General features: G+C 38.7%; 1 non-coding gene across 1 annotated transcript; it reads left to right on the top strand.

The window, feature by feature from the left end:
• Positions 1-15,911: 15,911 nt before the first annotated feature.
• LOC112746673 (small nucleolar RNA R71) lies at positions 15,912-16,019 on the top strand. The gene has a single exon (XR_003174544.1). It is a non-coding gene; the product is annotated as a small nucleolar RNA R71 (small nucleolar RNA).
• The last annotated feature ends 1,724 nt before the right edge of the window (positions 16,020-17,743 follow it).

Below are 17,743 nucleotides of genomic sequence, written 5' to 3' on the forward strand. Positions count from 1 at the left end.
CGTCTCACAGGGAATTGCAATGAAGTGCTCAATTATTGGCTATGAAGAAATAAGGGGGTTTAATTTGGTGATTGAGAAGAAAAATAAATAACAATAAAGTAAATGACAATTAACTAATAAAGGAAGGGAAAAGAACTCTTGGCTAAGGTATAAAAATTGAGATCACCATCCTTGTCTAACAATCATATATTGACAATTATGAGGGACCAACCCATCAAGTCTACTTCTATATTTGAAGTAAGTCAAATAGGCTTGATCACCATCAATCATAAGTCCCAACCTAGCCATTAATTATCTTAATGGTAGGTTAGTGTCAATGGACATCAAATTGATCAACAAGGGACCCAAATCACTAGTCCAATGAGATCCAATGACTCAAGGTCACCCAATTCCATTAGCCAAGGCTAAGAGTAAAGAAAACTACTCTATGAGTAGTGAAAACATTTTATCAAACATCTAGAGTGCAATAAAAGTAAACATCACAAATTGCAAGAATTAATGAAACCCATAACTTATACAAACAAGAAATCAACAATAGCAATTAAGATAAACATAAAAAGATATGGAAACATAAAATTGCATTAAAAGGGAATTAAAATCTACAAGAGTTCATTAAAGTAAAAATGGTAACATAAAGAAATTAACAAGAGAAACAAAGAGGATTAAGACAATAGAACAATAAAATATGAAAAAAGTTGAACTAAAAACAAGAATTAAAACTTGAATCTAAGAAAATTTGACCTAAACTACCCTAAAAGCTAGAGAGAAGGGAGAGCTTAGAATTCTAACCTAAAACATGATGAAAACTAAACTATGACTACTCCCCCTATTTCCCTACAATTCTTGGTTTCAAAAGCACTAGAAATAAGTTGGATTTGGGCCTCCTTTCGCTCAGAAATTGCCCCCAGCATATTGCCTTTAACGAGGTCACATGCTGCTTTTCACGTGTACACATGGGTTACACGTACGTGTCGCTGGAAGATTTCCTTCCCATGCGCACACGTGGGCCACGTACACTCGTTGCTGGCAAATTTTCTTCCCACGCGTATGCATGGGCCACGTACACGGGTCGCTGGCAGATTACCAAAATCTCATTTCTTCATGAATTCTATATTTTTGCATGCTTTTTCTTCATTTCTTCAACCTAATCTTTGCCTTCTAAACCTGAAATCACTTAACAAACATATTGATTCACCAAAAACTTGTCTCGCAACTAATTTCCTACCGGCAAGTGCACCGAAATATCGTCAAGTAAAAACTCACAGTAGAGTGAGGTCGAATCCCACAGGGATTGGTTGGTTGATCAACTTTAATTGGAGAATTGTGCTAGTTGAACGAAATTAGAATGGAATTGAAGGTAGCAGAATGTAAATTGGCGGGAAACTTAAAGTACAAGAAATGTAAATAACTAAAGGTAAATGACAAAAATTAAATGGCAGAAAGAAAATTACAGGTAACTAAAGTGCAGAAGCTTAAATTGTAAGAAATTAAAAGGGAATGGCGTTGCTGAGCATCAAATTAAATTGCAGAATTAAAAGAATGGGTAAGAACAGAAGTCAGAGAGCTCATTGGGATCAGGAGATGTGATAATCCTTTGGATCAAATTCATTTTCATCTCTTCCTCAATCAATGCATTCATTGATCTCCTTAGCAATCTTAGGTGATTAGATCCCAATTCCTTGGCAATCTAATCTCTCTAAGAATGAACAATTGCCCAATTCCTTGATTTAAGTGCTCATGGGAAGAGATGAAGTTTGGTCACTGATTATACCACACACATTCATAGATCAAAGCATTGGTAGGATTACATGTCACTATATCCATCCAAACCCTAATCTAATCCAATGTGAGAAAGCATTTCTAGCATAATCTCCTCATTCCTCTTCCAAGGTTCAGAGGAGATCCAATTATGAATAGCTTCTTTCCCAAGACAACTATCCAATTAGATGAGGAACGAAAGCTTTCTAGCAAAATCAAGAGAAAAGAAAGAAGAAGAAGAATGAAAACTAATATTGATCCATTGAATTACACAGAGCTCCCTAACCCAATGAAAGAGGGTTTAGTTCTTCATAGCTCAATTCAAATTACAAAGAAGAAAAAGTGCAGAAAAGAAAAGCAGAGGAAAGTTCAGAGAAAATGGAATTTTCCCCCAATTTGGGTTACTGACTCTCTAACCCCCCTCTAACTTAAACTCTAAGCTATTTATACACTTTCTTCAATTGATCTTCAAGTCATCTGGATTAGGCTTTTGGCCTTTATTGAAGTTGATTGGATTGGCTCCTAATGCAGTTGAGGAGAGAAAGGTGTCAATCGTGAAGCTTTGATATCAACATTGGAGTCAACATTTTTGGGCAAACATTAAGTCAAATGTTCCTTTAGAGAAAATGGGTTCTGGGTGTTGCAATCAACGTTTGACTCAGCGTTTGGGTGCCAACATTCGCCTATCCACGCGTGCGCGTGGCCTACGCATGCGCGTGGATTATCAAAATTCATGATCCACGTGTACGCGTTGCATACGCGTGCGCGTCAATGCATTTTTCCAAATTCAAGAATTGAGCTTCATATCGCGCACGTTGGCATCAGCGTTGGACTGGCAATGTTTCCGCCAACAGTGGCCTATCCACGCATGCACGTTACCTACGTGTGTGCGCGTTGGGACCAGAATACACATCCATGCATGCGTGTTACCTACGCATGCGCGTGCATGCAAATTCCCCAATTCCAGTTTTTGAAAGCTTTTCGAAGACGTTGGCCTCAGCGTTGGACTGGCAACGTTCCCTCCAACGCTGGCTTATCTACCCGTGCCCATTACCTACCCATGCGTGTGGATTGTCAAAATTCACAATCCATGCGTGTGCGTGTAGCACGCGTACGCGTCGCCACAAATTTTCCCAATTTTCAGAAAGCACATTATATCAAAAATATTGGAGGTAACATTGGCTTGCCAATGTTCCCTCCAACGTTGGCACCAGAATTATGCAGAACTTTTGCTCTGCCCCTCCTTTCAACATTTGAGGCAACGTTGGTGGTCCAACTTTGGCCACCAACGTTGCTTCTCCTCCTTCTTTCCATGGCCATTCTTCAACTTCCTTCCATGCGTTTCTTCACCTATCATCAAACAATACATGCATCAAAACCTTACTAAGATCACAAGAGATTGCATCATTCTTAGCACACAAGTAATTATGGCATAAATCTTAGGAAAAAGTATCAAATTAACTATGTTTGAATGAATCAAGGCATGCAAGAACTTTTAATCCAAATGCTTACTTGTGGCACAAGAAAGTGCATAAAACTAATAAAAAAAAAAAGAAAAAGGCTAGTGAAACTAGCCTAAGATGCCTTGGCATCACAACACCAAACTTAAATCTTGTTTGTCCCCAAGAAAGTAGTAAATCATGAGAAAAATGAATGAAAACAGAAGGCAATACATGTCCTTATTAGAGAGTAATTGAGTTTGATTAATAGGGTTTCATGCAGGAAGTGTTGTAGCTCATCCTTTTATTAGTTTCAGGTGTGGAATGTCTCTCTAAGTACTAACCAAGATGCTACTGTGAAACCTTATTATTCACTCATCCTTGACATTCTATTTCTTTGTTTTTCTTTTTTTGAGAACTTATTCTTTAATTATAGCAGCTCAATGTTCTGTTTTTGAGGAAACTCTTTAAAGTAGGCTTTTAGTCAACACTCCCAAACCAGTTGGTCCAAGGTGCTAAGTGTTGAAGCACTCCTAAGGACTTAATCACTCAAGTCTCTCCTCAACACATATTCACTACAGGCACATGGTTTGTTATTTATTCTTAAGACCATGGTGTCGAGCACCTCTTTGGGTTGATAAATGTTTTGTGACAAGATTGCTCTTGATTGTGAATTTTCAGTTGACAATCCCGGGTTAGTTAACCCAAGTTGTCAAGTGATGAAGCACTTTTAAGAACTTACTCATTCAAGCATATCCTTCCACAAAAACACCACAGACACATGCCTTAAGGCTCAAACTATTGGTGTCTAGCTTATTATTCCTTGTTTGTTTCACTTTTGTTGCCAACTTTTGGCTTTTCTTTCTTCTAAGGATGTTTATTCATTAAGGTTCCACAAACAGCAGCCAAGGTCACACTATAAAGAGATATTCTACCCTTCATACATTATTAGTGAGCTAGATACACAATCAGACATATATACCACCACTTGATCTTATTCTGTTCTTTCCTAAATGAACAATTACACTTTCTGTTTCAACAATTTTCTTTTATTCAATTGAAAACAAGGAGACAAGACATACATTTTAGCAAGATGAAGTAAAACCCGGCACTTAGAATAGCACTTAATTAAAAACATTAAACAAACACAATTCAAAAGATTTCAACTTAAAGTAAACTAAACATGAAGACATGTTCTTTCTTATTGATGAACAAAGAGCAACACCACCTTTCATTCCTTTGGTTGCTTTCCCTTGCTTGATTCTCCTTTCTTCTTGGGGTTTAGCTTCTTTTTGCTTCTTTTTTCTTCTAGTTGTTTTTCAGTTCCAAACAGCTCCTCATCCCATAGTCCAGCATCTCTCAACCCTTGCTGCATCCTTTCCTCATTTCTTTTACATCTTGCCAATTGTGCATCCATTGGTTGAGTGACCGTTAAGTATGCTGGGATTATTCAATTTAGGAAAGGTATGCTGCCCACTAGATAGTTAAGTTGTGCTTGAGAGTCTAAGTCATATTCCATCCTATCCCTATGCCTAGCTTCTCCAACAGTGTGGTGCACATTCTTCCAGTTGAACATGTTCAGGATGTAACCTTGTTGCTCATCTTGTTGTTTGGACAGCTGGTTGAAAGATTCTTGAAATTGTGTAGATTGTTCTCTTTGCATATCCATGAATCTTGACTGAAAATCTTTTTGCTGGTCTATCATCCTCAACTGGAGCTCCTCTTGTCTTTCTTGAGCTCTCATGTATTGTGAGTGGAACTCTTCTTGTTTTTCTTGAGCTCTTATATGTTGTTAGGATAACCTTTCAATAGCTTCCTGCATTTGGCTCATGTCCATGGTGGGTTGTGCTTGGAATTGTTGCTCTTCTTCTATTTCTTGTTCCTGTTGTTCTTCTCCTTGTGGTTCCTATCTCCTTTGCCTCCTTAATGGTCTTCAACGTTGTTGGACAACTGTAACACTCATCATTCTTTCCAATATCATTGGCATGTCCAGATTCAGCCAAATTGGATTTGCATCCTCTAGTGGCACTCTGGCTTATACGCATAACCGCATGATGGTGCTGGGGTAGTGGAGCCAGGCTTCAGCAGAACTTTTCTCAGAGATCTTTTGAATGGCCTTTGCAATGATCTCATGGACTTTTATCTCCCCTCCTACCATAATGCAGTGCAGCATGGTGGCCCTTTTCTTGTTAACTTTTAAAGTGTTTACAGTACCCAAGATTGATCTCATTATAAGTTCATACCACCCTTTTGCTTCAGGGGAGAGATCACCTCTTCTCAGATGTTTGTGCCTTCCATGAACATCCCTCTCTGATGAGCGGATATTTTATACGCTTTTTGGGGTTAATTTCATGTAGTTTTTAGTATGTTTTAGTTAGTTTTTAGTATATTTTCATTAGTTTCTAGGCAAAATTCATATTTCTGGACTTTACTATGAGTTTGTGTGTTTTTCTGTAATTTCAAGTATTTTCTGGCTGAAATTGAGGGAGCGGAGCAAAAATCTGATTCAGGCTGAAAAAGGACTGCTGATGCTGTTGGATTCTGACCTCTCTGCACTCGGAATGGATTTTCTGGAGCTACAGGAGTCCAATTGGCGCGCTCCCAAGTGTGTTGGAAAGTAGACATCCAGGGATTTCCAAAAATATATAATAGTCCGTACTTTTCTCAAGGATAGATGACGTAAACTTGCGTTCAACACCAGTTCCATGTTGCAGTCTGGCGTTAAACGCCAGAAACAAGTTACAAGTTGGAGTTAAACGCCCAAAACAGGTTACAACCTGGCCTTTAACTCCAGAAACAGCCTAGGCACGTGTAAAGCTTAAGTCTCAGCCCCAGCACACACCAAGTGGGCCCCAGAAGTGGATTTCTGCATAATCTATCTTAGTTTACTCATTTTCTGTAAACCTAGGTTACTAGTTTAGTATTTAAACAACTTTTAGAGATTTATTTTGTACCTCATGACATTTTAGATCTGAACTTTGTACTCTTTGATGGCATGAGTCTCTAAACTCCATCGTTGGGGGTGAGGAGCTATGCTGTGTCTCGATCAATATGATGAATGTGATGATCTGTGACACTCATCACCATTCTCAACCCATGAACGCGTGCCTGACAACCACCTCCGTTCTACATTAGATTGAATAAGTATCTCTGGGTTCCTTAATCAGAATCTTCGTGGTATAAGCTAGAATCCATTGGCAGCATTCTTGAGAATCTGGAAAGTCTAAACCTTATCTGTGGTATTCTGAGTAGGATTCAAGGATTGAATGACTATGACGAGCTTCAAACTCACAAAGGTTGGCCGTAGTGACAGACACAAAAGGACCAACGGATCCTATTCCAGCATGAGTGAGAACCGACAGATGATTAGCCAGTCGGTGACAGTGCACCTGGACCATTTTCACTGAGAGGACAGATGGTAGCCATTGACAACGGTGATCCACCAACATACAGCTTGCCATAGGAGGAACCTTGCGTGCGTGAAGAAGAAGACAGGGGTAAAGTAGAGATTCAGAAGACAAAGCATCTCCAAAACTCCAACATATTCTCCATTACTGCAGAACAAGTATTTATTTCATGCTCTTTTATTTCTCGCAATTCAAACTGATAAATAAAATTGATATCCTGACTAAGAGTTACAAGATAACCATAGATTGCTTCAAGCCAACAATCTCCGTGGGATTCGACCCTTACTCACGTAAGGTATTACTTGGACGACCCAGTGCACTTGCTGGTTAGTTGTACGAGTTTTGAAAAGTGTGATTCACAATTCATGCACCAAGTTTTTGGCGCCGTTGCCGGGGATTGTTCGAGTTTGAACAACTGACGGTTCATTTTGTTGCTTAGATTAGGAAAATTTTTTTTCTTTTTGGTTTAGAGTCTTTTATTATTGTTTTTGGTTGAAATTTCTATTTTTAAATCCTTATTTTATCTTTTTAAAATTTTTCAAAAATTTTATAAACTAATAATTGAGTTTTTCTGTTTGAGTTTAGTTTCATGTTTTAAGTTTGGTGTCAATTGCATGTTTTTATTTTCTTTTAAATTTTTGAAATTGTTTTTATTGTTGTTTCTTAATCTTCAAGTTGTTCTTGTTTATTTTCCTTGTTTGATCTTTAGTTTTTCTTGTTTTGTGATTTTTCTTATTTTTCTTGTGCATTTTCGAATTATTAGTATCTAAAAAAAATTTATTTATTAAATACCTTGTTAAAACACTTTAAATTTATAGCTCAATTGGCTAGAGCGTGGTGCTTATGTTCTTGGTAATTGGCTATCTTCTTTTTTAAAAACTTTTTCAAAAATAATTTTTCTTTGAATAAATCTTGTGCCAAACTTTAAGTTTGGTGTTTTCTTGTCGATTTTTCTTCAGTTTTCGAAAAATTTATTTTGGTTTTCTAAAATTTTTAAGTTTGGTGTTCTATCTTCATGTTCTTGTTGTTCTTGTGAGCCTTCAAAGTGTTCTTGAGTCTTCCTTGTGTTTTGATCTTAAAATTTTTAAGTTTGGTTTTCCTTGGTGTTTCCCTCCAAAATTTTCGAAAATAAGGAACATTAGATCTAAAAATTTTAAGTTGTGTGTCGTTTGTGTGTTTTTCTCTTTCATCATAAAATTCAAAAATAAAAAAAAAATTTCTTTTCTCTCCATTTTAAAGTGAATTTTCGAAAATTGCCTTTAAAATTCATATTTCTATTTCAAAATTTAAAATCTTTTTCAAAAATCATATCCAAAGCTTTTCAAATCTTCTTAATTAAGTAATTATTTTAGTTTTAATTTTTTTTCTTAATTTTCGAAATCTATATTTAATTTCTAGTTATTTTATTTCATTTTTCTTTTCGTTCTCTTTTTATAAAATAAAAATAAAAATATATTTTAATTGCAATTCACATCAATTCCCTTTTCTCCATCATGGACCTAAGTGAAAATGAGCAGTCCAGAAGGACTCTGGGGTCATATGCCAACCCCACTACTGCTTCATATGAGAGTAGTATCTATATACCCTCCATTGGAGTCAGTAGCTTTGAGTTGAATCCTCAGCTCATTATCATGGTGCAGTAAAGTTGCCAGTATTCCGGTCTTCCACAGGAAGAACCTACAGAGTTTCTGGCACAGGTTTTTACAGATTGCTGACACATTACATGATAAGGAAGTAGATCAGGATATCTACAGATTATTACTGTTTCCATTTGCTATAAAAGACCAAGCTAAGAGGTGGTTAAATAACCAACCTAAGGCTAGCATAAGGACAGGGAAACAGCTGTCAGACAAATTCCTGAATCAATACTTCCCTCCAAAACGGATGACACAGCTAAGGCTGGACATCCAAGGCTTTAAACAAGGAGATAATGAATCTCTTTATGATGCCTGGGAGAGATACAGAGAGATGCTAAGAAAATGCCCCTTTGAAATGTTTTCAAAATGGGTGTAGTTAGACATCTTCTATTATGGGCTTACAGAGAAAGCTCAAATTTCTCTAGATCACTCAGCTGGTGGATCTATACACATGAGAAACACAATTGAAGAGGCTCAAGAGCTTATTGATACAGTTGCCATAAATCAGCATCTGTACCTAAACAGTGAATCTTTCATGAAAGAAGAGGCTAAAACAGTAACTGCTGAACTCAGTCCTGCAGAACAAATTACTAAATTCAATCAGCAATTAGACTTTCTAACAAAACAGCTGGCCGAATTCAAAGAGATACTACAAGACACAAGAATGGCTAATATAAATATGGAGGTACAGTTGAAGCAAACAGAACAACAGTTATCAAAACAAATAACAGAAGAGTGCCAAGCATTTCAATTAAGAAGTGGGAAAACATTAAATACTTCACTTCAAGGCAACAGGAAGCCAAGAAAAGAACAAACTGCTATCCAAAATCCCTCTAAGGACAGTAAGAGCCTAGAGAGGAATAACTCTGGTGTTCAAACGCCAGAAACAGGCAAGGATTTGGCGTCAAACGCCCAATGGAAGCTTAGTTCTGGCGTTCAAACGCCAGGAACAAGTAAGGAGTTGGCGTCCAATGCCACTCCAGCTTCTAACCCTGGCATTCAAATGCCAGTGAGGGATCAGACACTCACAAGTGCTGATAACAACCCCTCTAAAAAGACTTCTCCAACCACCTCTATAGGAAATAAACCTGCAGCAACTAAGGTTGAGGAATATAAAGCCAAGATACCTTATCCTCAAAAACTCCGCCAAGAGGAGCAGGATAAGCAATTTGCTCGCTTTGCAGATTACCTCAGGACTCTTGAAATAAAGATTCCATTTGCAGAGGCACTTGAGTAAATACCTTCTTATGCCAAGTTCATGAAGGAGATTGGTAGGCGAAATTGTGATCATCAATGGCGCCATCAACATGGTACGCTCAATTGTAATCTCAACTCTTTATCACAACTTCGCACAACTAACTAGCAAGTGCACTGGGTCGTCCAAGTAATAAACCTTACGTGAGTAAGGGTCGATCCCACGGAGATTGTTGGTATGAAGCAAGCTATGGTCATCTTGTAAATCTCAGTCAGGCGGATTCAAATGGTTATGGATGATGAATGATTAAATGATAAATAAAACATAAAATAAAGATAGAGATACTTATGTAATTCATTGGTGAGAATTTCAGATAAGCGTATGAAGATGCTTTGTCCCTTCCGTCTCTCTGCTTTCCTACTGTCTTCATCCAATCTTTCTTACTCCTTTCCATGGCAAGCTGTATGTTGGGCATCACCGTTGTCAGTGGCTACAATCCCGTCCTCTCAGTGAAAATGATCAACGCACTCTGTCACAGCACGGCTATTCATCTGTCGGTTCTCGATCATGTCGGAATTGAATCCAGTGATTCTTTTGCGTCTGTCACTAACGCCCCACAATCACGAGTTTGAATCTCGCCACAGTCATTCAATCCTTGAATCCTACTCAGAATACCACAGACAAGGTTTAGACCTTCCAGATTCTCAAGAATGCCGCCATCAATTCTAGCTTATACCACGAAGATTCTGATTAAGGAATCCAAGAGATAAACACTCAATCGAAGATAGAACGGAGGTGGTTGTCAGGCACACGTTCATAGGTGAGAATGATGATGAGTGTCACGGATCATCACATTCATCAAGTTGAAGAACAAGTGATATCTTAGAACAAGAACAAGCTGAATTGAATAGAGGAACAATAGTAATTGCATTAATACTCGAGGTACAGCAGAGCTCCACACCTTAATCTATGGTGTGTAGAAACTCCACCGTTGAAAATACATAAGAACATGGTCTAGGCATGGCCGTGAGGCCAAACCCCAAAACGTGATCTAAGGTAGCATAGAACTACTCAAAGATTCCTCCCTAAATACAATAGCAAAAGGTCCTATTTATAGAGAACTAGTAGCTTAGGGTTTACAAAAAATGAGAAAATGACGTAAATATCCACTTTCGGGCCCACTGGGTGTGTGCTTGGGCTGAGTATTGAAGCATTTTCGTGTTGAGACTTTTCCTGGAGTTAAACACCAGCTTTTGTGCCAGTTTGGGCGTTTAACTCCCACTTTGGTGCCAGTTCCGGCGTTTAACGCTGGGAATTCTTGAGCTGACTTTAAATGCCGGTTTGGGCCATCAAATCTCGGGCAAAGTATGGACTATTAAATATTGCTGGAAAGCCCAGGATGTCTAATTTCCAACGCAACTGAGAGCGAGCCAATTGGGCTTTTGTAGCTCCAGAAAAGCCACTTTGAGTGCAGAGAGGTCAGAATCCAATAGCATATGCAGTCCTTTTTAGCCTCTGAATCAGATTTTTGCTCAGGTCCCTCAATTTCAGCCAAAAAATACCTGAAATCACAGAAAAATAAACAAACTAATAGTAAAGTCCAGAAAAGTGAATTTTAAATAAAAACTACTAAAAATATAGTAAAAACTAACTAAAACATGCTAAAAACATACTAAAAACAATGCCAAAAAGTGTATAAATTATCCGCTCATCACAACACCAAACTTAAATTGTTGCTTGTCCCCAAGCAACTGAAAATAAAATAGGATAAAAAGAAGAGAATATACAATGAATTCTAAAAACATCTATGAAGATCAGTATTAATTAGATGAGCGGAGCTTTTAGCTTTTTGCTTCTGAACAGTTTTGGCATCTCACTTTATCCTTTGAAGTTCAGAATGATTGGCATCTATAGGGACTCAGAATCCAGATAGTGTTATTGACTCTCCTATTTAAGTATGTTGATTCTTGAACACAGCTACTTTATGAGTCTTGGCCGTGGCCCTAAGCACTTTGTTTTCCAGTATTACCACCGGATACATAAATGCCACAGACACATAATTGGGTGAACCTTTTTAGATTGTGACTCAGCTTTGCTAGAGTCCCCAATTAGAGGTGTCCAGGGTTCTTAAGCACACTCTTCTTTTTGCTTTGGACCTCGACTTTAACCGCTCAGTCTCAAGTTTTCACTTGACACCTTCACATCACAAGCACATGGTTAGGGACAGCTTGGTTTAGCCGCTTAGGCCAGGATTTTATTCCTGTGGGCCCTCCTATCCACTGATGCTCAAAGCCTTGGATCCTTTTTATCACCCTTGCCTTTTGGTTTAAAGGGGTATTGGCTTTTTCTGCTTGCTTTTTCTTCTTTTTTTTCGCATATATCTTTTTTTTTTTTTGCAAGCTTTTCACTGCTTTTTCTTGCTTCAAGAATCAATTTTATGATTTTTCAGATCATCAGATATCATTTCTCCTTTTCCTTTCATTCTTTCAAGAGCCAACAATTTTAACATTCATAGACAATTAAATTCAAAAATATGCACTGTTCAAGCATTCATTCAGAAAAACAATAGCATTGCCACCACATCAAGATAATTAAACTGTTTTAAAATTTGAAATTCATGCACTTCTTTTTCTTTTTCAATTAAAAACATTTTTCATTTAAGAAAGGTGATGGATTCATAGGACACTCATAGCTTTAAAGCATAGACACTAAGATACTAATGATCATAAGACACAAACATAGATAAGCATAAGCATAAAAAATTCAAAAAACAGGAAAGTAAAGAACAAGGAGATTAAAGTACGGGTCCACCTTAGTGATGGCGGCTTGTTCTTCCTCTTGAAGATCTTATGGAGTTCTTGAGCTCCTCAATGTCTCTTCCTTGCCTTTGTTGCTCCTCTCTCATGATTCTTTGATCTTCTCTAATTTCATGGAGGAGGATGGAATGTTCTTGGTGCTCCACCCTTAGTTGTCCCATGTTGGAACTCAATTCTCCTAGGGAGGTGTTGATTTGCTCCCAATAGTTTTGTGGAGAAAGATGCATCCCTTGAGGCATCTCAGGGATTTCATGATGAGGAATTTCCTCATGCTCATGTCCATGAGTGGGGTCTCTTGTTTGCTCCATCCTTTTCTTAGTGATGGGCTTGTCCTCATCAATGAGAATGTCTCCCTCTATGTCAATTCCAACCGAATTGCAAAGGTGACAAATGAGATGAGGGAAGGCTAACCTTGCCAAAGGAGAGGACTTGTCCGCCACCTTGTAGAGTTCTTGGGATATAACCTCATGAACTTCCACTTCCTCTCCAATCATGATGCTATGAATCATGATGGCCCGGTCTATAGTAGCTTTGGACCGGTTGCTAGTAGGAATGATTGAACGTTGGATAAACTCCAACCATCCCCTAGCCACGGGCTTGAGGTCATGCCTTCTTAAATGAACCGGCTTTCCTCTTAAATCTCTCTTCCATTGAGCGCCCTCTTCACAAATGTCTATGAGGACTTGGTCCAACCTTTGATCAAAGTTGACCATTCTAATGTAGGGGTGTTCATCTCCTTGCATCATGGGCAAGTTGAATGCCAACCTTACATTTTCCGGACTAAAATCTAAGCGTTTCCCCCGAACCATTGTAAGCCAATTCTTTGGGTCCGAGTTCACACTTTGATCAGGGTTCTTGGTGATCCATGCATTGGCATAGAACTTTTGAACCATTAAGATCCCAACTTGTTGAATGGGGCTGGTGAAAACTTCCCAACCTCTTCTTCGGATCTCATGTCGGATTTCCGGATATTCGCCCTTTTTGAGCTTAAAAGGGACCTCGAGGATCACCTTCTTCATGGCCACAACTTCAAAGAAGTGGTCTTGATGCACCCTTAAGATGAATCTCTCCATCTTCCATGACTCGGAGGTGGAAGCTTTTGCCTTTCCTTTCCTCTTTCTAGAGGTTTCTCCGGCTTTAGGTGCTATAAATGGTTATGGAAAAACAAAAAGCAAATGCTTTTACCACACCAAACTTAGAAGGTTTCCTCGTCCTCGAGCAAAAGAAGAAAGAGAAGAGTAGAAGAAGAAGAAATATGGAGGAGATGGAGGAGGCTTTGTGGTTCGGCCAAGGGGGAGAAGTGGTGTTGAGGTTATGTGAAAATGAAGGAGTGAAGATGGGTTCATATAGGAGTTGAGAGGGGTGTAAGGTTCGGCTAGTATGGGTGGGTTTGGGAGGGAAAGTGATTTGAATTTGGATGGTGAGGTAGGTGGGGTTTTATGAAGGATTGATGTGAGTGGTGAAGAGAATGGTGGGATTTGATAGGTGAGGGGTTTTTGGGGAAGAGGTATTGAGGTGATTGGTGAATGGGTGAAGAAGAGAGAGAGTGGTGGGGTAGGTGGGGATCCTGTGGGGTCCACAGATCCTGAGGTGTCAAGGATAGCTCATCCCTGCACCGAGTGGCGTGCAAAAATGCCCTTTCTGCCAATTCTGGCGTAAAACGCCAGGCTGCTGCCCTTTTCTGGCATTTAACGCCAGCTCCTTGCCCATTCCTGGCGTTAAACGCCAGTCTGGTGCCCCCTTTCTGGCGTTAAACGCCCAGAATGGTGCCAGACTGGGCGTTAAACGCCCATTTGCTGCCCTTACTGGCGTTTAAACGCCAGCAAGCTTTTCCTCCAGGGTGTGCTATTTTTTTCTCTATTTTTCATTCTGTTTTTTCTTTTTCAATTGTTTTTGTGACTTTACATGATCATCAACCTATAGAAAACATAAAATAACAATGGAAAATAGATAGATATAACATTGGGTTGCCTCCCAACAAGCGCTTCTTTAATGTCAGTAGCTTGACAGTGGGCTCTCATGGAGCCTCACAGATGTTCAGAGCAATGTTGGAACCTCCCAACACCAAACTTAGAGTTTGACTGTGGGGGCTCTGTTTGACTCTGTTTTGAGAGAAGCTCTTCATGCTTCCTCTCCATGGTTACAGAGGGATATCCTTGAGCCTTAAACACAAGGGATTATTCATTCACTTGAATGGTCAATTCTCCTCTGTCAACATCAATCACAGCCTTTGCTGTGGCTAGGAAGGGTCTGCCAAGGATGATGGATTCATCTATGCACTTCCCAGTCTCTAGGACTATGAAATTAGCAGGGATGTAGTGGTCTCCAACCTTTACCAAGACATCCTCTACAAGTCCATAATCTTGTTTTCTTGAATTGTCTGCCATCTCTAGTGAGATTCTTGTAGCTGGTACCTCAAGGATCTCTAGCTTCTCCATTACAGAGAGAGGCATGAGGTTTACACCTGACCCTATGTCACACAGAGCCTTCTCAAAGGTCATGGTGTCTATGGTACAAGGTATTGAGAACTTCCCTGGATCTTGTCTCTTTTGAGGTAATCTCTGCCTAGTCAAGTCATCCAGTTCTTTGGTGAACAAAGGGGGTTCATCCTCCCAAGTCTCATTACCAAATAACTTGTCATTTAGCTTCACGATTCCTCTAAAGTACTTAGCAACTTTCTCTTCAGTGACATCTTCATCCTCTTCAGAGGAGGAATACTCATCAGAGCTCATGAATGGCAGAAGTAAATCCAATGGAATCTCTATGGTCTCAGTGTGAGCCTCAGATTCCCATGGTTCCTCATTAGGGAACTCATTGGAGGCCAGTGGACGTCCATTGAGGTCTTCCTCAGTGGTGATCACTGCCTCTTCCTCCTCTCTAAATTTGGCCATGTTGATTGTGTTTATGGCCTTGCACTCTCCTTTTGGGTTCTCTTCTATATTGCTAGAAAAAGTACTAGGAGGGAGTTCAGTAACTTTCTTGCTCAGCTGACCCACTTGTGCTTCTAAATTTCTAATGGAGGACCTTGTTTCAGTCATGAAACTCTGAGTGGTTTTAATTAGATCAGAGACCATGGTTGCTAAGTCAGAGTGGTTCTGCTTAGAGTTCTCTGTCTGCTGCTGAGAAGATGATGGAAAAGGCTTGCCATTGCTAAACCTGTTTCTTCCACCATTGTTGTTGTTGAAGCCTTGTTGAGGCCTCTGTTGGTCCTTCCATGAGAGATTTGGATGGTTTCTCCATGAAGGATTGTAGGTGTTCCCATAGGGTTCACCCATGTAATTCACCTCTTCCATTGATGGGTTCTCAGGATCATAGGCTTCTTCTTCAGATGAAGCGTTCTTAGTACTGCCTGGTGCAGCTTGTATTCCAGACAGACTTTGAGAAATCATATTGACTTACTGAGTCAATATTTTGTTCTGAGCCAATATGGCATTCAGAGTATCAATCTCAAGAACTCCTTTCTTCTGAACTGTCCCATTATTCACATGATTCCTCTCAGAAGTGTACATGAATTGGTTATTTGCAACCATTTCAATGAGTTCCTGAGCTTCTGCAGGCGTCTTCTTCAAATGAAGAGATCCTCCAGCAGAGCTGTCTAATGACATCTTGGACAGTTCAGACAGACCATCATAGAAGATACCTATGATGCTCCATTCTGAAAGCATGTCAGAAGGGCACCTTCTGATCAATTTCTTGTATCTCTCCCAAGCTTCAAAGAGGGATTCACCTTCCTTCTGTCTGAAGGTTTGGACTTCCACTCTAAGCTTACTCAATTTTTGAGGTGGAAAGAACTTTGCCAAGAAGGCATTGACTAGCTTCTCCCAAGAGTTCAGGCTTTCCTTAGGTTGTGAATCCAACCATATCCTAGCTCTGTCTCTTACAGCACAAGGGAATAGCATAAGTCTATAGACCTCAGGGTCAACCCCATTGGTCTTGACAGTGTCACAGATTTGCAAGAATTCAGCCAAGAACTGATGAGGATCTTCCAATAGAAGTCCATAAAACATGCAATTCTGTTGCATTAGAGAAACTAATTGAGCCTTAAGCTCAAAGTTGTTTGCTCCAATGGTAGGGATTGAGATGCTTCTCCCATAGAAATCAGGAGTAGGTGCAGTAAAGTCACCAAGCACCTTCCTTGCATTATTGGCATTGTTGTTGTTTTCGGCTGCAATATCTTCTTCTAGTTTGAAGATTTCTGTTAGGTCCTCTCCAGAGAGTTGTGCTTTAGCCTCTCTTAGCTTTCGCTTCAAGGTCCTTTCAGGTTCTGGGTCAGCTTGAACAAGTATGCCTTTATCTTTGTTCCTGCTCATATGAAAGAGAAGAGAACAAGAAAGTAGGGAATCCTCTATGTCACAGTATAGAGATTCCTTGAGGTGTCAGAAGAAAAGAAGAATAGAAGGAGGAGGTGGAGAAGAGGGAATTTGAACTTATCAAGAGGGATAGAGTTCGAATTGCACCTTGATGAGGAGTCTTAGTCCTTTAAATAGAAGGATGTGAAAAGAGGCGAAGAATTTTTGAAAATTAATTAAAAGATTTTAAAAAGAAATTTGAAAATTTGATTGAGATTTTCGAAAACTAAGATTGGGAAAGAAATAAAGTGATTTTTGAAAAAGATTTTGAAATTAGAAAAAGATATGATTGAAAAAATTAATTTTGAAAAAGATGTGATTGAAAAGATATGTTTGAAAAGATATGATTGAAAATCAATTTAGAAAAAGAAAATTTTTAAAATTAAAGTTGATTACTTGACTATCAAGAAATTAAAAGATATGAATCTAAAATTTAAAATTTGATACTTTCTTAATAGGCAAGTAACAACTTGAAAATTTTTTAAGTAAATCTTGATTTGAAGCAAGGATTTTTGAAAAATGGTAAAAATAGATATAAAATGGAAAGAAATTGATTTTGAAAGAGATATGATTGAAAAGATATGATTTGAAAAAGATTTGATTTTAAAAAAGATGAAAACTTGAAAAAAATGTGAATTAAAAACAAAATCTTCCCTCTAGTGTCATCCTGGCATTAAACGCCCAGAATGGTGCCCATTCTGGCGTTTAACGCCCAAATCTCTACCTTTTTGGGCGTTAAATGCCCAGCCAGGTATCATGGCTAGCGTTTAAATGCTAGTTTTCCTTCTTCACTAGGCGTTTTGAACACCCAGCTTTTTCTGTTTGATTCCTCTGCTGAATGTTCTGAATCTTCAATTCTTTGTATTATTGACTTGAAAAGACATAGTTTTGAAAAATATTTTTGAATTTTTTTGATGATGAAAAACAATAAAAATGCAACTAAGATCAAATAAACAATGCATGCTGGACACCAAACTTAAAAATTTTCATATAGGAGACACTAACAAATTGAGAATGCATATGAGAAACAACAAAACACACTAAACAAGAGAATTTAAAGATCAGAGCAAGGAAATCATCAAGAACAACTTGAAGATAAATGAAGACACATGCATGTAATTTTCGAAAAATGCAAGAAAAAT

Source organism: Arachis hypogaea, chromosome 14 (genome assembly GCF_003086295.3).
Source record: "Arachis hypogaea cultivar Tifrunner chromosome 14, arahy.Tifrunner.gnm2.J5K5, whole genome shotgun sequence".
Taxonomy (NCBI): domain Eukaryota; kingdom Viridiplantae; phylum Streptophyta; class Magnoliopsida; order Fabales; family Fabaceae; genus Arachis; species Arachis hypogaea.